Below are 13,386 nucleotides of genomic sequence, written 5' to 3' on the forward strand. Positions count from 1 at the left end.
GATCAGCCAGTGTCTCATATCCCGGGTTATATCTCACTGTATCCTGTTATATTATATCAGGTTTCATGGGAAGTCGTCGCTGTAACCGTGATTTTTTTTTCTGAGAAGGACTTTTATGGAAGACTGTTCTTTCACAAGTATTTATTATGGACGATTCCAGACATTATTTCTTTATTGACATCCGTAGAAGTTGGTAGTGTGATAATCGTGTTACGGTGCGCATGAAAACAATGATCGCAAATAACAGAAGCTGAAGCGCCTTTGACGGGTTGGTTTACCGTGATACTGGAGGATCTGGATCTTACCCCTGTTGGTGTGATTCACATTTTTATGAACATTTATACTGGAACCTTGTGCTCCTGCAGAATATCTAGGTGTTTTACAACTGAAAATACTTTTTTTTTTTTACTTGATACTAGCGGTAATGTGATTATCCGTCGTTTCATAAAATTATTATAAGGGAATACGAGCTAAGGTGCCGATGTGAGTTTTTGCTGTGTTGTGATTTTCATGCGCTGGAAAACACGTTTGATGCAGACTGTGCTGAGAAATGACCCCAGCGTCCGTCACCGGTGCAAATGTTTGTTTATGACTGAGGAGCGCTGAGATATAAACACGAGCCTGGTGACTGAGGCGATGGGGATTGTACTCTACCTCCCGCCACCACAAGGGGAACCAGCCACGTGCATATTGGTCGAAGCAAAAGCGTAGCGTATAGTGGACACGAGAGTCCCGCCCCCGGGCTGGGGTTACGTGGGATGGCTGTGGGCTTAAACGTCTTCCTTTTGACTCGGACAATTGAGACCTTGAACACGACGGTACGAACCTTGAACACGACGGTACGACCCTTGAACACGACGGTACGACCCTTGAACACGACGGTACGACCATTGTACACGACGGTACGACCCTTGAACACGACGGTACGACCCTTGCACACGACGTTACGACCCTTGAACACGACGGTGCGACCCTTGAACACGACGGTACGACCCTTGAACACGACGGTACGACCCTTGAACACGACGGTACGACCCTTGCACACGACGGTACGACCCTTGAACACGACGGTGCGACCCTTGAACACGACGGTGCGACCCTTGAACACGACGGTACGACCCTTGAACACGACGATACGACCATTGAACACGATGATACGACCCTTGAACACGACGGTACGACCATTTAACACGACGATACGACCTTTGAACACGACGATACAACCCTTGAGCACGACAATACGACCATTGAGCACGACGGTGCGACCCTTGAACACGACGGTACGACCCTTGAGCACGGCGGTACGACCCTTGGCTATGACGACGTAGCCTTTGACGAAGGGTCATACCAAAAGGCCCGGGTCAGCCATCATGCCGTCGTTCTAAAGAGCTTAATGATCCAGTGTGTCAGGCATGACCGGTGGTATGTGGTACACGAGGAGCGATCCACTGTACCATTGGTGGTTCACAGGTGGAGCAGTGTGAGGAGCCTCCACCACCACCCCCCACCCCCTCCTCCACCGGCCTGGCTCTCATTCATAAACATACGCGCGTCACGACACTCAGACCCCTACCCCACACCCCATCCCTTTGTACCTGTACAACCATAAACAACATTATTAGTCACGTTGTTGGGGGATGGGGGAGGGATTACTCTTGACGAATGGCAAAGCAGAATACATGTTCGATAGATACCAAGAAGTAGACAGTAGTTTTTTTGACAAATCGTGCATTACATGGTGACTTTCCTCCGACACGAGAGTGAGATTATATGGTCCACCACCACCATGAACCACTGGTGGCGTCCGTGTCTTGGGTTGAACGTGTTGTCGCACCTCCCGCCACACACCAGAGAGCCGTGCCACATACTGTCGTCGGGTAATGGACTCTTGTGTTCCCACGTCCACCTAACGGCCCCACGCGCTCACACACTTGGGTATCGGGAGGGCTGGTGGTAACGGCTGCGTAGTGAGCCACCACTTCAGTGGCCGTCATTTTCTCTCTCTCCGAGCCAGGTTGCCGTCTTTCGTTCTTGCCTGACCCACACATGGGCTTCTGATGTTCAGTCCACAAACATACAATTTCTCCATCTCACACATGACACTGGTCAACACGTAATCACACAAATGTGGGGAGCTGTCCGTCCAGGTGCCCTGATCCCCCCCCCTCTCTCTCTCTCTCTCTCTCTCTCTCTCTCTCTCTCTCTCTCTCTCTCTCTCTCTCTCTCTCTCTCTCTCTCCATACCCCGGTAGGTCTGCTTCTGATGTATATCGTTAGCTCACGCCCCACATCGTCATCGTTACATATACTGGACTATCCATTTTGCTTTGTTCATAAACTCTTTGTATTCTCAATTAAGGTTCATTTTCTTATTTGTAACTTCTTAAAAAAAAGTTCATAGAAAAAGGCCTCGTAAGAGTATCGCCAGCCACCCCTATCTAAGTGGAGAAATGGGGGGGGGGGGGATGAGGTTGTTTGCCCCGGGCCCCTGTACTAACTCTGGACGTCCCAGGTGAGGTTGTTTGCCCCGGGCCCCTGTACTAACTCTGGACGTCCCAGGTGAGGTTGTTTGCCCCGGGCCCCTGTACTAACTCTGGACGTCCCAGGTGAGGTTGTTTGCCCCGGGCCCCTGTACTAACTCTGGGCGCCCCAGGTGAGGTTGTTTGCCCCGGGCCCCTGTACTAACTCTGGACGCCCCAGGTGAGGTTGTTTGCCCCGGGCCCCTGTACTAACTCTGGGCGCCCCAGGTGAGGTTGTTTGCCCCGGGCCCCTGTACTAACTCTGGACGCCCCAGGTGAGGTTGTTTGCCCCGGGTCCCTGTACTAACTCTGGGCGCCCCAGGTGAGGTTGTTTGCCCCGGGCCCCTGTACTAACTCTGGACGCCCCAGGTGAGGTTGTTTGCCCCGGGTCCCTGTACTAACTCTGGACGCCCCAGGTGAGGTTGTTTGCCCCGAGTCCCTGTACTAACTCTGGACGCCCCAGGTGAGGTTGTTTGCCCCGGGTCCCTGTACTAACTCTGGACGCCCCAGGTGAGGTTGTTTGCCCCGGGCCCCTGTACTAACTCTGGGCGCCCCAGGTGAGGTTGTTTGCCCCGGGCCCCTGTACTAACTCTGGACGCCCCAGGTGAGGTTGTTTCCCCCGGGCCCCTGTACTAACTCTGGACGCCCCAGGTGAGGTTGTTTGCCCCGGGTCCCTGTACTAACTCTGGACGCCCCAGGTGAGGTTGTTTGCCCCGGGTCCCTGTACTAACTCTGGACGCCCCCAGGTGAGGTTGTTTCCCCCGGGCCCCTGTACTAACTCTGGACGCCCCCAGGTGAGGTTGTTTCCCCCGGGCCCCTGTACTAACTCTGGACGCCCCAGGTGAGGTTGTTTGCCCCGGGCCCCTGTACTAACTCTGGACGCCCCCAGGTGAGGTTGTTTCCCCCGGGCCCCTGTACTAACTCTGGACGCCCCAGGTGAGGTTGTTTGCCCCTGGCCCGTGTACAGACGCAGTTCTAACTGTGGTATTATCTATTGATAATGGTAATTGTGCTGATGATGGTGTAGGTGCACTTCATATTTATCAGCATTATCAACACATGTTATCGTTATTATCACCTTTATTATATGTCATTATTATTATTATTATTATTATTATTATTATTATTATTATTATTATTATCACCATTATTTTATGCTGTCATTATAATCATTATTATTGTAATTATCATTAATACTGCCTGATCGATGTTTCTGAACTTTTTACTAAATGGATCAAACAATAGTTTTTTACTTGAAAAAATTAACCTTTTATGCTTAGCGGTTCTTTGAAGATATCAAATTGTATTGTATTGGACTTAACGTAATATCTTCATCTGCAGTAACTAAACTTCCATACTCAGATTGAACGATGAACTCAGTAATACTATTGCAACTGTACACTAGTAGCAGCAGTAGGTTGAAGTAGTCACTGGGAGCAAATATGTTCCTCTACCCCTGTTGAACACTGGCCTATCGTGTAACACACCTTAAGTCTAGATAGATTTTGTATATATATATATATATATATATATATATATATATATATATATATATATATATATATATATATTATATCTATTCATTTATTATACTTTGTCGCTGTCTCCCGCGTTAGCGAGGTAGCGCAAGGAAACGGACGAAAGAATGGCCCAACCCACCCACATACACACGTATATACATAAACGCCCACACACGCACATATACATACCTATACATTTCAACGTATACATACATATACATAAACAGACATATACATATATACACATGTACATATTCATATATGCTGTCTTCATCCATTTTCGCCGCCACCCTGCTACATATGAGATGGCACCCCACTCCCTCCGCGTGCGCGTGAGGTAGCGCTAGGAAAAGACTATAAAGGCCACATTCGTTCACAATCAGTCTCTAGCTGTCATGTATAATGCACCGAAACCACAGCTCTCTTTCCACATCCAGGCCCCACAAAACTTTCTATGGTTTACCCCATACGCTTCACATGCCCAGGTTCAATCCATTGACAGCACGTCGACCCCAGTATACCACATCGTTCCAATTCACTCTATTCCTTGCACGCCTTTCACCCTCCTCTATGTTCATGTCCCGATAGGTCAAAAAATTTTTCACTCCATCCTTCCACCTCCAATTTGGTCTCCCACTTTTCCTCGTTCCCTCCACTTCTGATACATATATCCTCTTTGTCAATCTTTTCTCACTCATTCTCTCCATGTGACCAGACCATTTCAATACACCTTCTGCTTTCTCAACCACACCCTTTTTATTACCATACATCTCTCTTACTCTTTAATTACTTACTCGATCAAAGCACCTCACACCACATATTGTCCTCAAACATCTCATTCCCAGTACATCCACCCTCCGCACAACCCTATCTATAGCCCATACCTCACAAGCAAATTACATTGTTGGAACCACTATTCATTCAAACATACCCATTTTTGCTCTCTGAGATAACGTTCTCGCCTTCCACACATTTTTCAACGCTCCCAGAACCGCTTCCATTGTTCCATCCGCTGCTAAATCCACTCCCAGATATCTAAAACACTTCACTTCCGCCAGTTTTCCTCCATTCAAACTTGCTTCCCAAGTAACTTGTCACTCTACCCTACTGAACTTAATAACCTTGCTCTTATTCACATTTACTCTCAGGTTTCTTCTTTCACACACTTGACCAAACTCAGTCATAAGAGAGAAAGAATACTTCCCAATGTGTCGTAGACGGCGACTAAAGGGGAAGGGAGCGGGGACCTAGAAACCCTCCCCTCCTTTTATTTTAACTTCTTAAAAGGGGAAACAGAAGAAGGAGTGATGCGGGGAGTGCTCATCCTCTTCGAAGGCTCAGATTGGGGTGTCTAAATGTGTGTGGATGAAACTAAGATGAGAAAAAGGATAGATAGGTAGTATGTTTAAGGAAAGGAACCAGGATGTTTTGGCTGTGAGCGAAACGAAGCTCAAGGGTAAAGGGAAAGACTGATTTGGGACTGTCTTGGGAGTAAAGTCAGGGGTTGGTGAGAGGACAAGAGCAAAGGAAGGAGTGGCATTACTCCTGAAGCAAGAGTTGTGGGAGTATGTGATAGAGTGTAAGAAAGTAAACTAGATTGGTATGGGTAAAACTGATAGTGGATGGAGAGAGATGGATGATTATTGGTGCCAATGCACCTGGTCATGAGAAGAAAGATTATGAGAGACAAGTGTTTTGGGAGCAGCTGAGTGAGTGTTAGCAGCTTTGATGCACGAGACCCGGGTTATAGTGATGGGTGATTTGAACGCAAAGGTGAGTGATGTGGCAGTTGAGGGTATAATTGGTGTACATGGGGTTTTCAGTGTTGTAAATGGAAATAGTGAAGAGCTTGTAGATTTGTGTGCTGAAAAAGGACAGGAGATTGGGAATACCATGTTTGGAAAGAGTGATGTGCATGGGTATGCGTGTGTAAGTAGGAGAGATGGCCAGAGAGCGTTATTGGATTACGTGTTGATTGATAGGCGCGCGAAAGAGAGACTTTTAGACCTTAATTTGCTGGGAGGGGCAACTGGAGGGATGTCTGATCATTATCTTGTGGAGGCGAAGATGAAGATATGTAGAGGTTTTCAGAAAAGAAGAGAGAATGTTGGGGGTGAAGAGAATGGTGAGAGTAAGTGAGCTTGGAAAAGAGACTTGTGTGAGGAAGTACGAGGAGAGATTGAGGGCAAAATGGAAAAAGGTTAGAGCAAATGACTTAAGGGGAGTGGGGAAGGAATGGGATGTATTTATAGAAGCAGTGATGGCTTGCGCAAAAGATGCCTGTGGCATGAGAAAGGTGGAAGGTGGGCAGATTACAAAGGGTGGTGAGTGGTGGGATGAAGAAGTAAGATTTTTGCAGGGAAATAGTGCAAATGATTGGGAGATGTTTAAAAGAAAGAGGCAAGAGGTCAAAAGAAAGGTGCAAGAGATGAAAAAGAGGACAAATGAGAGTTGGGGTGAGAGAGTATCATTAGATTTCAGGGAGAATAAAAAGATATTTTGGAAGGAGGTAAATAAAGTGCATAAGACAAGAGAACAAATGCGAACATCGGTGAAGGGGCAAATGGGGAGGTAATAGTAAGTAGTTGTGAAGTGAGAGGGAGATGGAGTGAGTATTATGAATGTTTGTTGAATGTGTTTGTGGATAGAATGACAGAGATAGGGTTTTTTGGTCGAGGTGGTGTGCGAAGTGAGAGGGTAAACAGAGAAGAGGTAGTGAAAGCTTTGCGGAAGATGAGAGCCGGCACAGCGGCGGGTTTGGATGGTATTGTTGTGGAATTTATCAAAAAAGGGAATGAATGTGTTGTTGACTGGTTGGTAAGGATATTCAATGTATTTATGGCTCATGGTGAAGTGCCTGAGGATTGGCGGAATGCATGCATAGTGCCATTGTACAAAGGCAAAGGGGATAAAGGTGAGTGTTCAAATTACAGAGGTATAAGTTTGTTGAGTATTCCTGGGAAATTATATGGGGGGGGGGGTATTGATTGAGAGGGTCAAGGCATATACAGAGCATCAGGTTGAGGAAAAGCAGTATGGTTTCAGAAATGGTAGAGGATGTGTGGATCAGGTGTTTGCTTTGAAGAATGTATGTGAGATACTTAGAAAAACAAATGGATTTGTATGTAACATTTATGGATCTGGAGAAGGCATATGATGGAGTTGATAGAGATGCTCTGTGGAAGGTATTAAGAATATATGGCGTGGGAGGTAAGTTGCTAGAAGCAGTGAAAAGTTTTTATAGAGGATGTAAGGCATGTGTACGAGTATGGAGAGAGGAAAGTGATTGGTTCCCAGTGAATGTCGGTTTGCGGCATGGGTGCGTGATGTCTCCATGGTTGTTAATTTGTTTATGGATAGGGTGGTTAGGGAGGTGAATGCAAGAGTTTTGGAGAGAAGGGCAAGTATGAAGTCTGTTGTGGATGAGAGGGCTTGGGAAGTGAGTTGTTCCCTAAATGTACAGCGCTGGTGGCTGATTCAGGTGAGAAACTGCAGAAGTTGGTGACTGAGTTTGGTAAAGTGTGTGAAAGAAGAAAGTTGAGAGTAAATGCGAATAAGAGCAAGATTATTGGGTACAGTAGGGTTGATAGACAAGTCAACTGGGAGGTAAGTTTGAATGGAGAAAAACTGGAGGAAGTGAAGTGTTTTAGATATCTGGGAGTGGATTTAGCAGCGGAATGAACCATGGAAGCGGAAGTGAGTCACAACGTGGGGGAGGGGGCGAAGGTTCTGGGAGCGTTGAAGAATGTGTGGAAGGCGAGAACGTTGTCTCGGAAAGCAAAAATGGGTATGTTTGAAGGAATAGTAGTTCCAACAATGTTATATTGTTGCGAAGCGTGGGCTATAGATAGGGTTGTGCGGAGGAGGGTAGATGTGTTGGAAATGAGATGTTTGAGGACAGTATGTGGTGTGAGGTGGTTTGATCGAGTAAGTGATGAAAGGATGAGAGAGATGTGTGGTACTAAAAAGAGTGTGGTTGAGAGAACAGAAGAGGGTGTTTTGAAATGGTTTGGTCACATGGAAAGAATGAGTGAGGAAAGATTGACGAAGAGGATATATGTGTCAAAGGTGGAGGGAATGAAGAGAAGTGGGAGACCGAATTGGAGGTGGAAGGATGGAGTGAAAAAGATTTTGAGCGATCGGGGCCTGAACATGCAGGAGGGTAAAAAGGCATGCAAGGAATAAAGCGAATTGGAACGATATGGTATACTGGGGTCGACGTGCTGTCATTGGATTGACCCAGGGTATGTGAAGCGTCTGGGGTAAGCCATGGAAAGTTTTGTGGGGCCTGGATGTGGAAAGAGAGCTGTGGTTTCGGTGCATTATACATGACAGCTAGAGACTGAGTGTGAACTAATGTGGCCTTTGTTGTCTTTTCCTAACGCTACCACGCGCGCGTTCGGGGGGAGGGGGGTGTCATTTCATGTGTGGCGGGTTGCGATGGGAATGAATAAAGGCAGCAAGTATGAATTATGTACATGTGCATATATGTATATGTCTGTATATATTTATATATATATATATATATATATATATATATATATATATATATATATATATATATATATATATATATATATATATATATATTTTCCCTGGGGATAGGGGACAAAGAATACTTCCCACGTATTCCCTGCGTGTCGTAAAAGGCGACTAAAAGGGGAGGGAGCGGGGGGCTGGAAATCCTCCCCTCTCGTTTTTTTTTTTTTTTTTTTTTTTTTTAATTTTCCAAAAGAAGGAACAGAGAATTTCAAAGGCCCAGTCCTCTGTTCTTAACGCTACCTCGCTAATGCGGGAAATGGCGAACAGTTTGAAAGAAAAAGAAATATATATATATGTGTGTGTGTGTGTGTGTGTGTGTGTGTGTGTGTTGAAATGTATAGGTATGTATTTGTGCATGTGTGGACGTGTATGTATATACATGTGTTTGTGGGTGGGTTGGGCCATTCTTTCGTCTGTTTCCTTGTGCTACCTCGCTAACGCAGGAGACAGCGACAAAGTATAATAAATGAATATATATATATATATATATATATATATATATATATATATATATATATATATATATATATATATATATATATATTTTTTTTTTTTTTTTTTTTTTTTTATACTTTGTCGCTGTCTCCCGCGTTTGCGAGGTAGCGCAAGGAAACAGACGAAAGAAATGGCCCAACCCCCCCCCCATACACATGTATATACATACGTCCACACACGCAAATATACATACCTACACAGCTTTCCATGGTTTACCCCAGACGCATCACATGCCTTGATTCAATCCACTGACAGCACGTCAACCCCGGTATACCACATCGCTCCAATTCACTCTATTCCTTGCCCTCCTTTCACCCTCCTGCATGTTCAGGCCCCGATCACACAAAATCTTTTTCACTCCATCTTTCCACCTCCAATTTGGTCTCCCTCTTCTCCTCGTTCCCTCCACCTCCGACACATATATCCTCTTGGTCAATCTTTCCTCACTCATTCTCTCCATGTGCCCAAACCACTTCAAAACACCCTCTTCTGCTCTCTCAACCACGCTCTTCTTATTTCCACACATCTCTCTTACCCTTACGTTACTCACTCGATCAAACCACCTCACACCACACATTGTCCTCAAACATCTCATTTCCAGCACATCCATCCTCCTGCGCACAACTCTATCCATATCCCACGCCTCGCAACCATACAACATTGTTGGAACCACTATTCCTTCAAACATACCCATTTTTGCTTTCCGAGATAATGTTCTCGACTTCCACACATTCTTCAAGGCCCCCAGAATTTTCGCCCCCTCCCCCACCCTATGATCCACTTCCGCTTCCATGGTTCCATCCGCTGCCAGATCCACTCCCAGATATCTAAAACACTTCACTTCCTCCAGTTTTCCTCCATTCAAACTCACCTCCCAATTGACTTGACCCTCAACCCTACTGTACCTAATAACCTTGCTCTTATTCACATTTACTCTTAACTTTCTTCTTCCACACACTTTACCAAACTCAGTCACCAGCTTCTGCAGTTTCTCACATGAATCAGCCACCAGCGCTGTATATATATATATATATATATATATATATATATATATATATATATATAGAGAGAGAGAGAGAGAGAGAGAGAGAGAGAGAGAGAGAGAGAGAGAGGATGTGTTACATGCCAACACTTCAGGTAGTGAATCAGTACACATGGAGACGCCAGGAATATTATCGTGAGAAAATCAAGAACCAGACCAAGCTACAGCTGCTTCGAGCAGTGTTGCCAACCGGAAGGTCATGTCCCTTAATCCCAGGGTCTTTTCACTAATTTTCAAAGGCACAGGGACGACCAGACAAAATCCTTAAAAACCTAGGGATTTTGGACATTCATTGAAAATTAGTATATTTTTCTGTAAGAAAAGTAGCAAATAAAGAATTTTCGTGTACTTTATACAGTTATATTTTCCCTCCTTAGGACTGTCAAGCCAACCATCTGTTGGAGCTTAACTAGAGAAACTAGCCTGGAAAATACTTTGAAAAATGACATAAAGAAGCTGGAGATTATTTTAAGTTGTGTGTTTGCAGAACATAACATTTCTATGAACACAATGCCTTGAAACTAGGTATCGTTGATTCTGATATTGTCAAAGATGTAAATTTACACAGAACAAAATGTTCAAGTATTATGAAAAATGTAATAGCAGGGGCAGATAAGAACAAATTGATAGAAATTTTGAGAAATGACAAGTTTTCCATCTCAGTAGAGAAGGGTACAGACATCTAAAGATTACAGATGTGTTGGTTACGTATTTCTGTGATGATGAAATTAGTTACAACTCAACTTTTAGAAAGTATTTCTCATGATGCAAGAAGAAGCACAGTTGAAACTCTTATCTAATGTGAAGTCATGCTTTATATGGTATGGCAGCAGACAATACAAGTGTTTTAGTTTGGAAGAACAAATACTCTTATGACAAAGTTACAGGTGGAAGCAGATAAGAATTTACATATTGCTGCAAATAAAGCCTCGACAAATTTACCCAGAAGTGTGGAGGACTTACTTCGTAACATTGCAGCATATTTCAATCACAAATAAAAAAGATAGGAATTAAGTGAATTACAGGAATTCCTTTCTGCTGAGAGACTCAAAATACTAAGGCTTGTTGGCATGGCTTGCAATGCAGCACTGCGTTGAACGAATTCTGAATCAGTGGGAAGTTCTGAAATTATTTGCCAGGGCCAAATAGAGGATAAGGTAATTTCAGCAGAACTGATTATGAAAGAATCCCTATTCAAAAGCCTACCTGACACTTTTGAAGTATGTGTTAGGATATTTCAATCAAATGAATGCATTATTTCCGATTAAAAACAGCTTAATAGCTATCCTACAAGGTGAAAGTATCCGAATGACAAGGATGATATGTAAGACTTTTATCAGACCAGAGTTTGTAGATGTTTTATCAAAGTTTGAACCTAATAATACAAAGCATCTTCTTCCTCTTGAGCAAGTTAGATTGGGAAGTGAGTTTGAGTCAGTTTTGTCTGCCCTTGATGAAAATAAAGATCATTTCAGGTTGAGATGTCTCTCCTTTTATCAAACCACTTGCTGGGTTCAAGAAGGGTTGCCTCTCCAGTCCTTTGTTTCAGGAAATGTAATTTACATATCCTAAGATTGCATTGGATTTTGAAATGAGGAAAACTCTATCAAAGCTGGACAATTTAATGATAAAATGTGGACATCCAGCAGAATCTCAGTGATATTCGGAAAGAGTGGGAGAATTTTGCCAGCATATTTCAGTGCTGATGAACGTAACCTGATTCTTAAGAAAATCTGTGAAGAACTTTGGTTGTACCTTTCCAAACTAAGGAATTTTTAGACCAGTATGTTTTTAGGAACCTTGCCTCTCCAGCAAAGCTCATCCTAACTTTGCCACATTCCACTGGCAGTTAGCAGACGCAAAGACAAAAAAGATGATTATGTTGGGACCTGGGTTATTAGATTCCTTACTGTTTATTAATTCTGAGACCAAATGATAAAAACTGTTTTGTAAAGATGGAAGACACACTTGGAACTTCATAACCAGCAAATGTATGACAGAGTAAAGCTTTCATGTTGTCGTTCCATTCGAGCCTTAAGTTAGTTATACTACTATGCTAATTATGAATGAAATCTGATTATGAAGTGCTGGAAGTGCTATAATGTTTCATCTGAGCTGAGGATAAAAATCCACATCCAATATCGTGGCAGGAAATATGACATCGTTCTCTTTATTTACTATTAATGTTATAAAGTATATACCTTGTATTTTCACCCTCGTATGATCATCATGAATATTAAAGGAACTACCTAGGCAATGAAACATCATATTAGGTATACTGAAAACAAGCTATATTAACTTTATTTTTCCTATTAAGTTATAAAAGGAAGTTAGAAAATTGAATGCATATTTTGACAAAATAACATTCTTTTCTCTAATAAACATTGAATAAATGTTATTGCGTTCATTATTTGGTTCTCATTTCTCCATGATGCATATTAATCACTTCCAAACATTTTATTTGCATTTCTTGTTGAAAAATACGTTTAATTATGTAGGGACAGGCACAGGGACTTTGTACGTAGAGACCCGCGGGGACTTTTCATGATTTCTTTAGGGATAGTGGGACCAAAATTGGCATTTCGGGTTGGCGCCACTGACCTCGAGAGGGTTTGAAGCTAATGCCGTCCAGTGTGATGTTGGTGGGTGTGGTCGGTGTTGCTATTGTTTGCTTTTCGGAGAAGGTTCTCTTCATGAAAAGGTCCAGAGGCATGTCCGTGCTGGCGAGTCTTTACCACAGTCGTGTGGGGAAGCGCCATAAACAGGGCCACACGCAGGCCAGTGACTGTGTGCAAGCCTGGGTCTGTACACGCGAGCACCTTGCTCCCCACCTCTTGACTCTACTGCCATATAAAAACGCACGATCTTGTTGGAGCAGCCTCAGTTCCCCACCAGCGGTCATCACGTTGGACCAGTAACTGGTAAGGTCGTGTCGTCTCGTATTTACGTGATTGCGTGTTCCCTCCTACTGTGCTCCTGCCGTTATAACGGCTACCATATCATGAACCGTTGTCATGCCGTTACCTGTGGTACAAAGTGTCTGTGGTAACCAGTCCCTGTGGTATCCATTGTATGTGGTAAACAGTGCATGTGGTACTTGTAATGTCAAGTATCTTTTCCCAAGGCCTGTGGGGTATCCAGTGTATGCACATGGTAAACAATGCATGTGGTACCCAGTGCTTGTGGTACAAAGTGTCTATGGTTGTCTTGGGACTGTCGTGCCCATTGTCTGTGCTAACAGATCCCTGTGGTTCCATGTCTTTGGAAAT

General features: G+C 43.9%; 1 protein-coding gene across 1 annotated transcript in view; it reads left to right on the plus strand.

Moving 5' to 3' along the window:
* LOC139767160 (uncharacterized) overlaps positions 1-13,386 on the plus strand; it is a 1,522,454-nt gene that overhangs the window by 400,911 nt on the left and 1,108,157 nt on the right.

The sequence above is a fragment of the Panulirus ornatus genome, chromosome 59 (genome assembly GCF_036320965.1).
Source record: "Panulirus ornatus isolate Po-2019 chromosome 59, ASM3632096v1, whole genome shotgun sequence".
Classification (NCBI taxonomy): domain Eukaryota; kingdom Metazoa; phylum Arthropoda; class Malacostraca; order Decapoda; family Palinuridae; genus Panulirus; species Panulirus ornatus.